We start from the raw sequence: 18136 nt of genomic DNA on the forward strand, positions 1-18136 counted from the left end.
ATAATAGTATTATACTTTAATATCTCATTTACAACAATGGTGAGATATTCAAACAGAAAAAATAAGGAAGAAATTGACTGAACAGCACTTTAGACATAAAAGACCGTATAGCCAGGAGCAAAGAGTGTACAATTTCTCGGGAACACATGGAATATTCTCCAGAAGAGATCACATGTGATGTCTTAGACAAGTCTTAACAAATTTCAAAAACATGAAAAGTATTTTATCTGACTGCTATGAACAATTTAAAATAAACAAATTTATAATCTATAGGAAATTGCTAAATTGTGAACATATGAAACTCACCATTACTGAATTAAGAGGAAATAAAAAATCCAAACAGACCAATAATGAGTAAGGAGATTGAATCACTAATAAAATGTCTTCCAACAGCAAAAACCCCAGGACCTGATCGTTACACTAATCAATTCTAACAAAAGTTATGAAATACTAATGCCAATTTTGTAAACAAACTCCAAAAGTCAAAGAGAAAAGAATACTTCCTAATGAGTCCAGCATTATCCTGATAACAACAGCAGACAGGGAAATTATAACTAAAATAAAATCCAAGTCAGTATCCTTGATTAAAACTCCTCAATAAACCATAAGAAGGGGACTAAGGTAGAAAGTAGGAAATTAGAGAAGATGAACCAATTTGGGTTATAATACATATATACATAGGTATGTCACAAGGAAACTCCCTGTATAACTATTTAAAAGAAACAAAAAATGGTTTTTTTTCTTTTACAAAATTGGAAAATGAGAGCAGAACAGGTCCTGTTTTGGGGGTTGGTTCCTGTGGGAGGGGTAAAGATGTAGGGAAATGATGTAGGAGGATGAATATGGTAGAAATATTATCTACACATGTATGTAAATGGAAAAATGAGACCTGTTATAACTATTCCAGGAGTGGAGGAGGGGATATAATAGAGAATGGTGGAAGAAGTAAAGACAATATGATATATATGATATACTGTAAGAACCTTTGTAAATGTGACAATGTACTCCCAGCACAACAAAAAATAAAAAAGAAAAAGAAAACAACAAAGAAAAAAATTTAACAAACAAGTCTTCATACTAAAAACAAAAACAAAAAATCATCAACAAACCACTAGCAATATGAATTCAATATCAAAGAAAATATATGGTTTATCTGATGAAGTGAGATTTATATATGGGATGCAAAATTGTCCATTGAAAGCACATTAATAAATGTGATAGCTCAATAGATTCAGAAACAGCTTTTCACAAGATACAATATTCACTTATTTTAAAAGAACTTCCAAAAAATTAGATGTAGAATGAAATTTCTCAACACAATAGTGGCCATATAGGAGAAGTCCACAGATAATATGTTCAATGTCAAACAATTGAGAGCCCCTTCTCTAAGATTCATAACAGGACAAGGTGCCCACCCTTGGCATGTCTATCCATTACAAGTCTTAGCCAAAAGTCTTAGGCAGAGCAATTTCAAGCCCTAGCAAGAGCAGATGGGAAATTGGATGTAAAAGATATAGATATAAGTAGTGAAAAAGTGAATTTACAGTGGTTTGCTGATGACATGGTCTTACTCATAGAAAACTCTAAAGGCAGCAGACCTTTGGTAGTTTGGGTTAGACAAGAACATTTTTACATGAAAACTTAAGCACAAGAGGCAAGAGGGGAAAAATAAACAAAGTAGGCGTCATTGACATTTAAAACTTTACAGCCTCACAGGACTTAAGAAATGGAAAATACACCATAAAAATGAGAAATATTTGAAAATAATATATTTAATAAGGATCAGATCGTTTCCAGAACACAGTGAGAACACTGACAAGCATAAAAGTAGTTTTAAAATGCTCAATTTAAAAATGAGCAGAGAATTTAATTAGACATTTCTCCAATGAAGATATAGAGTCAGTAAATATATGAAATGATGCTCAATGTCACTGAAAACCAGAGGAATAAAAATCAAAACCAATTTTTAAATACCATCTTACAGACAGATATAATAAACAAATGGTATCATGGTTTGATGATGGAGTAAATAAATCATAACACTTAGTGGGATGTCAAATGGTGTAGACACTTTGAAAATCATTCTAGGAATACCTCAAAAATAACTGTTAATATTGTTACAATGACAAATCTCAACAAGATTTAGGGAGGAGACATTCAAAGCATAGTGAATTCAATGTTATTTCTTTTTATTAACAAGTAACACTTGAAAATTGAATTTAAAAATAAACTGTTAAAAAGGCAGCACCATTTATAACACCATCACAAACCAGGAAACCTTGAGTATGAATCTAATAATATGTCCTGACATATGCTCACTCCAAATGAAACACTAATGAAAGAAACAGAAGAACTATTGGTAGAAAGAAACCCTAAGTCTATCACCTACTAAGAGATCTACCATGTCTAAATTGATGTATATATTCTAGCAACTTCATTAAATTCTAGGCAGGTTATTTTATAGAATCATTATCATATTTATATGAAAAGCCACATAAGAATAGCTGCAATGACTTTCCAAAGGAATAAATTGTAGAATCAACAAAAACCTAATTAAAACATACAAAAATGTTTATTTGTGCTTTATGATTTTGGAAAAATGATGGACAGACAGCTTAATAGACCAGATTATATAACCCAGGAAGAGACACATAATATTCATTGTAGCAAAAGTTCAAAGGCCATTGATATAAAAATTCCTGACAAAATACTAACAAATAGATTCAGCATCATATTTACTCAGAAAAAACTATATTATACGTTGATTATTAACACATGGAACTCTGTAAATATGCAAAAAATTGTTTTCATGACTTTACTAAATAAATTTAAATTGTAAAAACAAAAATATTAAGAAAGCATTATGTACCCAGCCAGTTTGATTTATTCCTAGAATTGAAGCCCATTTCAAAATGCGAAATCCAGCAATGTAATATTTTTGTATAATCCAGGGAAACAGAGAAAATGATCCTACATACAATGTGGAGAATGCTTTGTTAAAGGCAAAGAATGGGAGACCACATAGAAAATCGTTGACGAAACCCACAGTACTTTTTAAGAACTAGGCACAGGTGGAAGATGATTAAGGGACTGTGATGGGAAGAATGACTAGCAAAAGCAAAATCATCAGATTTTCAGTTGAAGTCCTTAAAAATAATAGGTGGGAATGAAAGGGAGAGAAATGTCAGCCCAGAATTTTTTGAGTGATGCAGCCAAGTTTAATATTGGACAAAGACTTGCAAAGATCCAAAGACTCTAGTTATTAGAAAAGAAGTTGAAAAATGGCACTTGAACATTAACCCCAAGTGGTCAAGTGTGGCAGAAGGGAGCAGTAACAGAAAGGAACAGAACTGGACACCAAGTAGGGAAAAACTGACACAGGCACAGAGGCAGAACAGAAATGCATCTGAACTTAGCTGATCTGGGAGCTACACAACATGCTTGTACTTGAGAAGTACTCTGTGTACTTCAAGGCAAAAGGCTGGTACCATACTTGGGAACCATCTTAAGAAAGTTGCACTGAAGTTTGAACTCTTAGAAAACAATACCCTATATTCTCCTTTCATCTGGAACTCACAGCAATTATTGCCATAGTGTCCCAGACAGCATCTATCTTGTAACTTTAGTGTGGCCCCAACAGAACATAATGAATGAAAGTTCATTGACAAATACATGTAGTGGGACCTGAGTCAGAGACAGGAAAAGGAATGAAGCCCACTTTCCATTTTATGATGAGCAGCTCTGGCACTCAGCTCAGTATTCCCTTTAAGGACTATGTATGCTTCAGAAAACTACAGTGACTGGTGGAACGCATAGGATCTTCTGAAAACTTTCCAGCCTATACTCTTAGTTGCCTTATCTTCTGGGTGGGTATCACTGTGGAGTCTGAAATCCAGGCCCACAATGGAGTTTGATGTCAGTCATGCCCTGGGAGTATGCAGAGCTTATCTGTCTGTAATAAATTCCAGTGGAGGAGTTTGGTTCCACACTACTTGTACTAGGAATCAGGGACTGAAAGCTATTCTTAGCTTGTCTGGCCCCAAAGTATTCCCATTGACCTACTGATGAGCATCATAAAAATCAGAAGAAGGGATGAATCTCTCTCACTCTTTGCTATCTCCAAGGGTTGCATAGCCCAAGAAGACACAGAAACAAGTTGAGATTAGATTAGGTAGTACATATATGCTCTTGATTGTATGACCTAAACAGTATAGAAAATGCCTTCTTTCTTTTATATTTTTACAATTTTTATAAAGACATTTTATGATATTTCCTGATTGGAGATTGGTATGTTTGTACAAATATATATATATACTCACATATATATATATATATATATATATATATATATATATATATATATATATGTGTGTGTGTGTGTGTGTGTGGTGTGTGTGTGTGTGGTGTGTGTGTGTGTGTGTGTGTGTGTGTGGAGAGACAGAAAGTAATAAATATATGCAAAAAGGTCAAAATGATAGATGATAGATAGATAAATCTTCTTTCTCTTACATTTATTGTAATAATGGCCCTCAATTTCCACTTGTTTTTTGCTTTATCCCTTTTCACTGTTTGATATTCAAACATTTCTTCTGTTTTCCATTACACAGATATTTTTCTCTCTGTAAGACAAAAACTTTGTTTTTGGGTGTGAAAGATAGCGCTAAGGTACAGAATCTTAAAGTATGCAGGAATAGCAGCACTCATGTTGGGAAACGCAGATTTCCAGTCAAAACGTATTAAAAGAACAAAAAGCTCACTAAACATTGGTAAAGGAACATCAAGTTGCATAAGGTTTGAAAATGAAAGTTTTGCCTCTAATTTTATAATACAAACACTAATGCACATAAAAAGACAGAAAGCCTCTGCCACAATAAGAGTGGGTGAATTTAAAACCACACTCTCACCAATAGATAGGTCATCCAGACAATAAATAAACCAAGAAACTTGAGAGCTAAAATACAGTATAGGACAAATGGACTTAATAGATATTTAAAGAATATTTTATCCACAATTACAGAATACATGAACTTTCTACATCTCGTACTTTCTACAAAATAAGCCACATTTTAGGCTAAAAAGCAAATCTTAACCAATACAAAAGAATAGAAAAAATTTCTGGGATCATTTCAGATAATACTGGAATAACATTAGAACTCAATTGCAAAGGAAACTGCAGACATTATTGTCCAACAAAATAGTTTTGAATGATCAGTGGGTCACTGAAAAGTTCATGATGCAAATCAAGAAATTTCTAAAATCAAATGACAATGGAAACACAAAATATCAGAACTGGTTTGATACAGCAAAGGCAGTTTGAATCCAGAAGTTTGTAGTTAGGAGTTTCTTAATTAAAAGTCAGTTCTCAAATAAAACATCTAATGATGTATCTCAGTGTCTTAGGAAAAGAAGAACAAGTAAAAACAAAACCCAGAAGTAGGCAAGAAACAAAATCAGAGCTGAAACTATTGAAATGGAAACCAATAGACTAATACAGAGATCAATAAAAAAAAAAGAGTTGGCTCTTTAAAAGTTTTAATAAGATTGACAAAATCTTATCAAAACTAACAAAAAGAAACAGAGAGGAAACCTGAATCTATAGAATTTGAGATAAAAGGGGGCCTATTACAACAGGTGATACTTAAAAAACAGACGATCACCAGGGATTATTTAGAAAACTTCTGCTCCAATAAACTAGAAAATGTAGAAGAAATTGATAAACTTCTAGACACTTATGGCCTATCAAAATAGAGCCAAAAAGATTAAAAACATAAACAAATCACTAATAAATAATGAGATTGTCACAGTAAGAAAAAGTCTCCTTAGAAAAGTTGAAGACTAGATGTATTTACTCCTGTATCTTTTTTTTAAAATTTTTATTTTATTCATATGTCCATACAATGTTTGGGTCATTTCTCCCCCCTTCCCCCTACCCTCTCACTTACCCCCTCCCACTCCCTCCTTTACCCCCCTTTACCCCTCGCTACCCCACAGAAACTATTCTGCCCTTATCTCTAATTTTGTTGAAGAGAAAGTATAAGCAATAATAGGAAGGACCAAGGGTTTTTGCTAGTTGAGATAAGGATAGCTATACAGGGAGTTGACTAGCACTGATTTCCTGTGTCTTAACAGATCTTTAGTCTGGAATAACTTTAATCAAGGAGGTATAAGTCCTTTAAAATAAGAATTACAATGCAATAAAGAAATAAATGAAATAAGACACAAAAAAAGGAAAATTCCTTTATGTCCATTGATTGACAGCATAAATATTGTGAAAAATGACCATATCACCAAAATTCCAATGATGTTTGTCACAGAGATAGCAAAAACAACCTTAAGATTCATATAGAAGCACAAGAGACCTTAAATAGCCAACATAATCTTCTGCAAAATAGCAGTGCTGCAAGGTAAAAATAATAACTTATTTCAAGTTATACTACAGAGCCATATTAAGTAAAATATCATAGTAATCTTAGAAAACCAGACACATATGCTAATGGACTAGAATAGAGGACTATGGTAATTCACAATAAAGTTGTCAGAAGCATACATTGGAAAAAAGACAGCCAGATTTGCCCAGGGTGCTGGATAAATTTGATATTTGCATGAAGAAGAGAAAAACTAAATCCTTATACCTCACCCTGCACAAAAATCGATTAAAATGGATCAAAGACCTTAAAGAAATACCCCTAATTTTGAAATTACCACAGAAAAAAATTGGAAGAAACAACTCAAGATAAATCAACAATTTGGATAAACTACAAAAATGGATAAATTCCTGGGCACATGTAATCTACTAAGACTGAATCATGAAGAATTAGGAAAATCTAAATAGGCCAATAATCAGTAAGGTGATTGAAACACTGATAAAATGTCTTCTAAAACAAATATTTCAGGACACGATGGCTTCACTACTAAATTCTACCAAATATGTAATGTAATAATACTGATTTTTACAAACTATTCCAAAAATTCAAAGAGAAAGAAATACTTCTTAATTCATCTTATAAGGCCAGTATTACTAATATCAAAATCAGCTAAGGATGTTAAAAGTAATAAAATGTCAGGTCAATATCTTTGCGGTTAAAAAAATAAACATTCTCAAAAAATGCGATCAAACTGAATTTAACAATGTATAAAATAGACAGTTCAGCATTTCCAAGTGAATTTTATGCATAGGAAATAAAACAATGCTCCAATGTAAGCATATTAATAAATAACAAAAAATTAACAGAATGAATGGCAAAATTCAGGTAATTATCTCATTAGATGAAGAAAAATTATTTCACAAAATTCAATATACTTTTATGGAAAAAGAACTTTCAAACAATCAGGTATAAAAGTAATGTACCTCAAGACAATAAAGACTATGTAGGATATACCCCCAGCTAATACTGTATTCAATATTGAACAATCAAAAGCGTTTTCTCTAAGATTCCACATAAGACAGGGATGCCCCCTCTTGGTACTTCTGTTCAATAGACACTACGTGGTCCCAGCTAGAGCAATGGGGAAGGGAAGGAAATAGAATCACATAAATAGAAAATGAAGAAATAAAATTATTGGTCTTTTCTTAGCATATGTTATTCGTACAATTGTGTTTCACTGTGATACTTTCACATATGCATAAAATGCACTTTAATTAAATTCACCCCCTCTTGTCACTCTCCCTCACCCTCCTCCTCTCTTCACACAACAATTTCAGCAGGTTTTCTAGTTCTATTTTCACATACGGGTGTAAAGTACTTCGACCATATTCACACCCTCTTTACATTCCCCTTTTACCCTTACCCCTCACATTGGTACGCATTCCCAAACAGAACCTACTTTATATTCCTGTTACTCGTTTTTAAAGACTAGATTCCACATATGCGAGACAGCATGAGGTATTTGTTATTCTCAGTCTAATTTCAGTTAGCATGATTACCACTAGTTCCATGCATTTTCCTGCCAGTGACATAATGTTATTCTTCTCTATGGTTGAAAAATGCTCCACTACATATATATATATATTCATTGGTTGATGGGAACCTAGGCTGATTCCACATTTTGACTATTGTGAGTTAAGTGCTGCTATAAACATGGTTGTACAGGTACCTCTGTTACATGTTGCTTATATGCCTTTGAATATATTCTCAGGAGGGGTGTACCAAGATCATATGGCCTCTATCTTTATGTTTTTAAGGAGCCTCCATACTGATTTCCATTGTGACTTTACTAATTTACATTCCCATTAACAGTGTATAAGAGTCGCCTCTTTCACAGCATCTTTGCCAGCATTTGTTGTTGTTTGTTTTCTTGATGATAACCATTCTGACTGAGATGCAATTGAATGTCAGTGAGTGATATTTTCATTTAAATTTCCTTTATGGAGAAGAAATGTTGAAAATTTCTTCACGTGTTTATTAGCCATTTGTACTTCTTTAGAAAATTTCACCATTCACTTGACCATTTATTAATTGGATTATTTATTCTTCTGGTGCTTATTTTTTTAGCTGCTTATATATTCTGGATAGTAATTCTTTATCCAATGAATAACTGGCAAAGATTTTTTGTACCACACTGTGGATTGTCACTTGATTCTGTTAATCATTTGCTGTGCAGGTTTTTAACTGGATACAATCCTAGTTTCCAATTCCTGCAATTTGGATTCTATTCAGGAAAAGTATTACATATGTCTATATATTCAAGACTTTTCCCTATTTTTTTCTATCAGTTTCAACGTTTCTAGTCTCATATTAAGATCTTAATTCTATTTGAAATTGATGTTTTAACAGGTGAGAGGGAGGTAAGGGTCTAGTTTCAGTCCTCTATATATATAATTCAGTTTTCCCAACACCATTTGTTGAACAGATAAGGAAATGTGAAATACATTCAGGATGGAATGTTATTCAGTATTACAGCAGAAAAAGTCTGTCATTTGCAGCAGCATGCATTGAATTGAAAAAAATTATACTAATTGAAACAAGCCAGGCCCACACAATACAGCTTGTTCTTATTCATGTGAGTAATCTAAAACAATAGCTCTTATATGACAGGAGAGTTACATTTTCTAGGGGCCTAGGAATAGGGAGAAAAAAAGAGGGATGGAACTAAATATCATTATACCATACAAAATAAGCCAGACTCAGAAAGACAAATATCACACAATTCTCTCCATACCTAACAAATTAATTGAAATAAATTTCAAAGTGGGACTCAGTCAGGGAAAGCTAGTAGAAGGAGGGAGTTTGAAAGAAGAGGGAGGTGTGTGTGGGGGGGGTAAATGTGATCAAAGCATGCTATATGTATTTATGAAAATAGAGTAATGGAATTCATTGAAAAAAATTTTTAAAGGATAGGAGGGATAAGAAAGTATAGAGGTGGTAAATTTGGCCAAAGCCCAATATAAACATATATGAATTTATCACAATGAAACCTCTTTGTTCAGTTATTATATACACAAAACATGATGGTAAAGGATACAAAGAACCACAGAGCAAGGAAGAATACTTTTGATGTCTATTGCATAGTGTGGTGACTATGATTAATAATAATACATGATATTTTGCAAAACAAATGAGAATAAGTTTCAAATAGTCTCATCACAAAAAATATTGGGGATGATGGATATGTTAGATTTATTTAATTATTTTGCATTATGTTCATAACATCATTTTCTATGTCACAAATACACACAACTGTAAATAGTCAATTTATTAATAGAATTAAAGTTTTTAATATTAAAATAATTCAGAATTTTATTGGTTCTTCATTATCTACTGAAAAATTGTATCGAGGTTATAGAAGCACAATGATTAAAATTGTGATTCAACCGTGGTTAAAAGTGAAGAAAAACCAAACAAAGAGTTTTATTAATGATAATCTATTAAAACTAAGGCTGTGCATTGCATAATTGCATTTCAGTCAACACAGACCAGAGTTTTTAGTGGTATTGTATTTATTTCCTATGATCACTTTAAAAAATGAGTTTCATGCACAAATTATTGTTTTGGTGTGCAATGTTGTCTGAGGGTTTAAAGTCAATGTTATGCAACATTAATTATTATTCAAACTCTGAACTCTTGAGTACTGTTATATTCTTTTATTAGCATACACTAATAACAGAAAGGGATTTCATTGCATTAATTCGTTAGATACACATGGTTTGCTTTGAACAAGTCTACCCCTCTTTCACATTCCCTTAGCCTCCTTCTTTCCTCTGTCCTTATTCAATAGTGTTTGGTGAATTTAGTTATATATATATATATATATATATATATGGGTGTTTGTGTATAAATATACTTCAATCCTCTTTACCCCTGAGCATCCTCTCCTTTCCCCTTCTCCCTTCCCCTCCCACAGATTCTGGACCCCAATAGTCCTGTTTTTACACACGTTTCATCATTGTTATTATTCATTATTTTAGGTCTAGATTCAGCATAAGAGTGAAAACATGAATAGTTTGAAAACTACATCATTTCTTTCTTTTTTATGTCTGAATAATACTCTATGGTGAATAGATGCCATATTTTCTTTTTTTTTTTTTAACAATCTAAATAGTTTTATTTTGTATTTTTACTTTTAAAAGGGGTTTCATTGTGATATTTACGTACATGTACATAATATACTTTGATGAAATTTGCCCCCTGGTACTCTTTCTTCTCTCCCTCTCCCTTTTAAAACAGTTTTAGTGGCTTCCATTATGCTATTTTCATGTGTGTATATTCACCCTCTTTTTCCCCTCTTCTTCCTGTTGTTTCTCCCCCAAACAGTCCCTCTTTTACAATCATGTCATATTATTAATTTTTTGGTCTAGATTCCACATATGAGTGAAAACATGTGATACTTGTTTTTCTAAGCCTGGCTTATTTTGCTCAGCATGATAATCTCCAGTTCCATCTCATTTTCTTGCAAGTGACATAGTTTCATTCTTCTTTATGGCTGAATAATACTGCAATATATATATGTACCACATTTTCCTTATCCATTCATTGGTTGTTGGGCATTTAGGATGATCCATAATCTGGCTATTGTGAATAGTGCTGCAATAAACATGGGTATGAAAGAATCTCTATTGTACACTGACTTCCATTTTTTTGGATCCATGCCCAAGAGTGGTATGGCAGGATCACATGGTCTAAATAGGTTTAAATGAGTTCTCTGGGAAACTTTTGCTTCTTTTTTAATTGATTGTTTATTTGTAGCTGAAATTAACAATAAGAAAACACTATCACTATTACTATTTGTGAGCCTTTATGTCTTTATTATAAATTTGTAAGCATCCTCCAAGGTCTCAGAATGAAATCTTGTTTGGCTATATCAGGAGGAGAGAGAACAAGGGCTTTTATGTCTTTAAAAGCAATCACAGGCTCAGGTCTCTGAAAGCGTACTAACTGCCAAGAATAGCACCTCTACAACCATTTGTTCTTAACAAATTTTCCATCTTCTTTTTTTTTTTTAAATCCAGACTATTGGTGCACTTTAATGCCACTAGTGTTTCTTAAATTATTTTAAAGTGATATTAATTTTTGTTCTTAAAATAAAAGAAAACGAACCTGAAAAAGTATTATTGCATGCATTTTTATGAGTCCCATTTCAGATATCAGAAGGCATGCTTTTGAGTATTCTGGAGAAAAGTAACTTTTTAAAAAACTTCAAGCAGATTGTTTTCAGTTTAGAAATAGTGAAGATGCAATATGTGAATTGCATTTAGTTTTTAAAGCAAAATCACAGCAAAAGTGATTCCATGGCTGTTATAGCCCAAAGAGAGGTTAATAGAGACAGCAGACAGCGAAACTGAAGCTCAGTGAGAGAGGCAAATAATAAAGGAATGGAAACACTGGATGAATAACTTTCAAGCTGTTTTTTCTTTTTTTTTTTTTTTTTCATTTTTCTTTTATTATTCATATGTGCATACAAGGCTTGGTTCATTTCTCCCCCCTGCCCCCACCCCCTCCCTTACCACCCACTCCACCCCCTCCCGCTCCCCCCCTCAATACCCAGCAGAAACTATTTTGCCCTTATCTCTAATTTTGTTGTAGAGAGAGTATAAGCAATAATAGGAAGGAACAAGGGGTTTTGCTGGTTGAGATAAGGATAGCTATACAGGGCATTGACTCACATTGATTTCCTGTGCGTGGGTGTTACCTTCTAGGTTAATTCTTTTTGATCTAACCTTTTCTCTAGTACCTGTTCCCCTTTTCCTATTGGCCTCAGTTGCTTTAAGGTATCTGCTTTAGTTTCTCTGCATTAAGGGCAACAAATGCTAGCTAGTTTTTTAGGTGTCTTACCTATCCTCACCCCCTCCCTTGTGTGCTCTCGCTTTTATCATGTGCTCATAGTCCAATCCCCTTGTTGTGTTTGCCCTTGATCTAATGTCCACATATGAGGGAGAACATACGATTTTTGGTCTTTTGAGCCATATTTTCTATATCCATTGGTTGTTGGGGACCTAGGCTGATTCCACACCTTAACTGTTATAAATAGTGCTACGATAAACATAGGTGTGCAGGTATCTCTCATGTATATTGATTTATACTCTGGATACATGGCCAAGCATGATATAGCAGGGTTGTAATGTGGGTTTATTTATTTATTTATTTGCAGTACGATGTTTGAACTCAGAGCTTTTTGCTTGCAAGGCAAGCGCTCTACCACCTGAATCACACCCCTGGTATACACCCCTTTTTTTACTTTAGCTTTTTTTTTTTTCAAATACTGTCTTGCATTAATAATCAGGCCCTCCTGGGACATAATTCTCCTATTTACATTTCCCACATAGCTGGGATGACTGGCACAGATACCACACTCAGATTTTACTTGTTAAGATAGGGTATAGAGTAATTTTTTCCCAGGTTGGTTTCAAGCTACAATGTTCTGCCTCTGAGTAGCTAGGAGTACAGTTGTGGGCCACCATGTCTTGATATTTTTAGGTGTTTGTATGAACCTCCATACTGATTTCCATAGTGGTTGCACTATCTTACATTCCCTCCAACAGTGTAAGTGGGTTCCTTTTCCCCTATATCCTCACTAGTATTTGCTGTTCATTATCTGGATAACAGACATTCTGACTTGAGTGAGATGAAATTTCAGTGTAGTAGTTTTGAATTGCATTTCCTTCATGGCTAAAAATGTTGAACCTTTCTTCATGTGTTTTTAGTTCTTTGGAGAACCATCTGTTCAATTCATTTACCCATTTTAATTGGTTTATTTGTTCTTTTGCAATTTAATTTTTGTGCTCTTGCTATATTCCTCAATATTAATAGTTTATCTAATGAAGACCTGGAAAAGATTTTGTACAATTCTTTTGGTTGTCTTTTGATTCTGGAAGTTGTTTAGTTTTTTGTGCAGTGCTTTGTAATTTGATGCAATTTCATTGTCAATTTTTGCTCTTATTTTCTGCACAACTGAAGTCCTGTTCAGAAAATAATTGCCTGTGTCTACATGTGCAGATGTTTTCCCTATGCTTTCTGGTTGCAGTTTTAATGTTTTAAATCTTATGTTAAGATCCATTTGACTTGATTTTTGTAAAGTGAGAAATGAGATGGACTAGTTTCAGTCTTCTATATGCATATAACCAGCCTTCCCAGTATCATTTTTTGAAGAGGCTCTCTGTTTTCTTCAGTTTATGTTTTTTGTCGCTTTGTCAAGAACCAAGTGAATGGTACATGCCAAATGGCCTGACTTTAGTGAATCTTCAAATGAACCTTATGCACTATTAAGGGTGGAAAAAACATGACTTTTCCCCCCTTAAATCCCACATAATTTGAGAAAAAGGATCTGTCAATCCAACAACACTTAGAAAACCATGTTTTAATATACATCCCAGTTTGCTGTGGTTTGTATCTTTAATGTTGCTTAAAAGTCCATAGGTTTAGGCTTGGTCTCCAGCTATTGATCATAGTGGAGCCTTTAGAAGCTATGGCCTAGGGGCTAGTGGAGTGGACTGGTGGTAGAGCATCTAGAGCATCTTCTTAGAAGGTATGTCCTTATGGAAAGAAGTTAGGTAATCAGGTGGTGTGCCCTTGAATATGATACATGTATGTGTGTTGCTTCCTCTCTCTCTTTTGTTTCTCATTCACTATAAAGGAAACAGACTCTTTCAGACTCTTCAACTTCATGAGCTATCTCACCATATTCCCAAAAGCAATGGGCCACCTGAACATAGACTGAAACTTCCAAAACTTTGATCCAAAATATGCCCTTCTTATTTGTAAAACAACTTTCTCGGTGTTTTGTCACAATGATGGAAAGCCATCTTGCACATAGATCCTACCAAAAATCACGTGGACACATGAAAAGCTTTCCTTTCCTTTCTTTAAACTCACCATGGATGGAAATTGTGCACAGATCAAAAGTATGGATCTGCCATGTATAAATGCAATAGATACTTATATTTCTGGAGTGTAGGACTCAGAAATGTGCTCTAACAAAGTCCAGAATGTGATAGTTACATGTAAGTATTGAACTGAGCTGAGGTAAATTGACTATAATGTAATACTGTCTGCCCTATCAGTGACCAACTTCTAGAAGAAATTTGTTACCTCAAAGACTTTACAAGATCATAAATTCTCTGCCCATTTTAGCATACAACTCTTGTCAAAGCATGTAAACAACAGAGTTATCAAGGGAAACTATTCATACAATTTTTAATTGCACTCAAAACAAGAATTTTCTTCTGTACCCAAGTAGGTACATTGTAAAAATAATCCTAAATTACTTTCCTTATGAATTAAAGAATGTAATCATGTGTTCTAATAAAGTACCTATCACAGAATGGAAATTTTCATTTGGAAACAAATATTTCAGTCATAATCCAGGAAAAAAGAGTTCTTGATGAAGATTTTTCACATATGCAATATTTGTACTACTTAATAAGAAAAAACTTGCTTCAGAAAATATTATGAATAGAGGTCAGGAAGAAAATGTTTTAAATTCAATTAAAACACTCTAAATATTTCACTCTGATTTTAACAACTGCAGAGAACACTATCAAGTATAACACAATGGGAGATAATAGTCATTATTTGCTTGTCACTGTCCTTTCTCTTCTCCTTATGTCACTAAGAGAAATGTTTAATTCCTAAGGCAGAAGTAAAAAAAGGAAAGGATAAATGAATACATTGGACTTCATCAAAATTTACAAATTTTCACGTTCCAAGGACTTCATAACAAGTATAACATAGCATTCAGCATGGAGAAAATATTACTAAATTGCATATCTGATAAAGATTTGCTATCTAGAAAGCACATCATTCTGAAAAGTATGAAAGTATTTACAAAACACTCAAGTTCACAAAGTGCAAAGTATTTAATCAGACATTTCTACAAAGAAGATATAAAATGTCCAGTAAGTACATGAAGTGAAGTTCAATATACTGAAAGTTGAAAATCAAACCCAAATTTAAATATTATCTCACATGCACTAAGATAACTATAATAAATAGGCAAAAATGCCATGGTTTGATAAGTGTGTAAGGAAATTATAACATTGCTGGCAAGTCAATTGCTACAGACACATATGGAAAGTTATTCAAGCAGTACCTTTACAAAGTTCAAAATAGTACTACCCTATGACCAAATATTTCTTCTGCAAGAGCATATGGAAACCTTACTGCACCAAAATTATTATTCATAGCACCAATATTCAAAAGAGTCAAGAACTAGAAAAATTTAACAGTTTATCAACTAACAGATGGGTGCACAAATGCGTTACATCCATACAGTGGAACACTGTTCAAAACCAGTTCAAAAGAATGATACATTTACACATTTATTCTATAGGTAAACTATGAACACATAACTCAGATAAACAAGGTGACAAAAATCTAATCACTGAACAATGGGATATACTCTTCCAGAGGTTTCCACACAGACTAAAAGTAGATTTGCCATATAATCCAGCTGTCGCACTTTTGGTCATATATCTAAAGGACAGAAGATTTTTAAATTGCAGAATATGGAAGACTACAGTCTTAATTTAAACAAAATTTTCCCCTAATTTTCAAAATAGTATTGCACATGGTATTTGTGATATGTGTCACGTGGTTTCTTGAGTCATTTTTACTGTTTTAAATGATTGTTCTGTGGACCTTCTGGGCTACCATATTTTCAACAAAATAAATAATGATAAAAACATGTTTTTGGAATTTTGAGAGGGCAGAAATATTTACAACAGCAAGGGAAATTAGGTTGCTGTCTTGGAAATTCATCAGTTCTTTGTGGAAGGCCTACATATCTTCCACCGAGGTTTTCCTATGTTCACAATTAATTGTAAACATTTTACATAACCAATTTCAGTTATTATTGGAAAGTTCAAACCTTCCATTCAAGTTGCATTATTAAATCTTTCAAAAACTTCTTTCCTGGACTCAGGGCATGATTCAAGATGTAGCTATCATGCACTAGGCTCTAGGTTCACTACCTAATACTGAAATAAATTAAATAAATAAATCTCTTTCCTGTGATATGGTCACCCTATTTTTAAGAATAATGGGTTTGTTGCATATTAATTACCACTAGTATGATGGTTAAAACTGATGTTCAAAGGCAAAGGTCTTTTACAGGGCCTTTGCCTTCCTCTAACCTTGAGGAGGCATTACTGTTATCTGAAATCACAGAGAGCTGGGGATCACCTCAGAGTCTCTGAAATGGAGTCAACATTTTGAGTTTCTAACTGATCCCAAGGAGATGCCGATGCTGCTGGTCTGGGATCTGCATCTTGAGAAGCCCTGTCCTTGATTCATCAAGGAAGGAAACATAGGTAGTAGGAATAGGAAAGTGTCAGCATTGACCCTTCTTCTACAGCCTGTGCTGTTGGGCACTGAGGCTAATTAGAGAATATGTTTGCCTGAGAATTTTAGTTATCACTGTGAAAATTAGAGGGCACTCCTGTCTTCTTGGTTTGAGTTTGTTATAAAACCTCCAACATAGCCCCCTAGGACTATAGATACTCTAATCTAAAGACTACATATAAATACATATCTATATGTGTGTTTCTATATGTACATATATATTTATGTATATGTATAAACGTGTGTATATATGCATATATGGCAAATAAAAATCCATTATCACATTATTCAAAATAAACAAAAGATAATAATAACACAAATGTCCAACAACCAATGAGTGAATGACAAAAGGTAGTATATAAATGCAATGAAATATAGAGCCTTACAAAGGAACTAACTATTGATATATTCTAAAACATGGATGATCCTTGCAAATAGTGTGTTTGTGACACAAGACAATCACAAAAACCACACAATTCATGGACCCATGCCTGTGAAATTTTAAAAACATGAAAATCTTTAGAAATAGAAAGATTAATGCTTTCCATGGTCCAATAAGGGATTGGATTTGAAGAATAAATATTGACTGCTTGTGGCTACAGACTTACTTTTTTAAACATTTTTATTAGTCTATACTAGTTGTACCGGGAGATTCATTGTGACATTTACAAAAGTGCTTACAACATATCTTAATTAGATTTACCTACTCCATCATTTTCCCTCATCAACCATTCCCTCTATTTAAAATAATTTTAACAGGTTTCAGTGTTCTATTTTCATAGATACATAAAGTACATCAACCACATTTAAGTGGTGTTAAAGTTGTTCTGAAATTATATAATGTTGACCATCACACAATTCTGTGAATGTACTGATTACATTTATTGGCACAAAAAGGGCAAATTTAAGTGCTATGGGAATTATATTTCAATAAACCTGCTTTTTAAAATCAAACAACATCATTCATCACATTAACAGTATAATGAATAAGAACATGCTCATCCCAACTAATACCAGGAAAGCACGTTACAAAATCAACATCCTTTTAGGAAAAAAAATTAACAAACTAAGAATGGAACTTAACAAACAAAAGGCATATGTGACACAGTAAATATCATAGTCCATGCTGAAATACTGAAAACTATGCCTAAAGATCAAGAATAATGCAAGGATACCCACTTTGGCACTAGTATTCAATATAGTACTAGAAGTACTAAACCATACAACAAGGCTCATAAAAGAAATACAAGGCTTTGAAATTGGGAAGGAGCAAGAGATTATCTATGTTTGCATGTAATATGATCTTATATGTGGAAATTCTAAAGTTTCAGAAAAGAAATATATTAGAACAAATGAAGACTCCA

The sequence above is a fragment of the Castor canadensis genome, chromosome 2 (genome assembly GCF_047511655.1).
Source record: "Castor canadensis chromosome 2, mCasCan1.hap1v2, whole genome shotgun sequence".
NCBI lineage: Eukaryota > Metazoa > Chordata > Mammalia > Rodentia > Castoridae > Castor > Castor canadensis.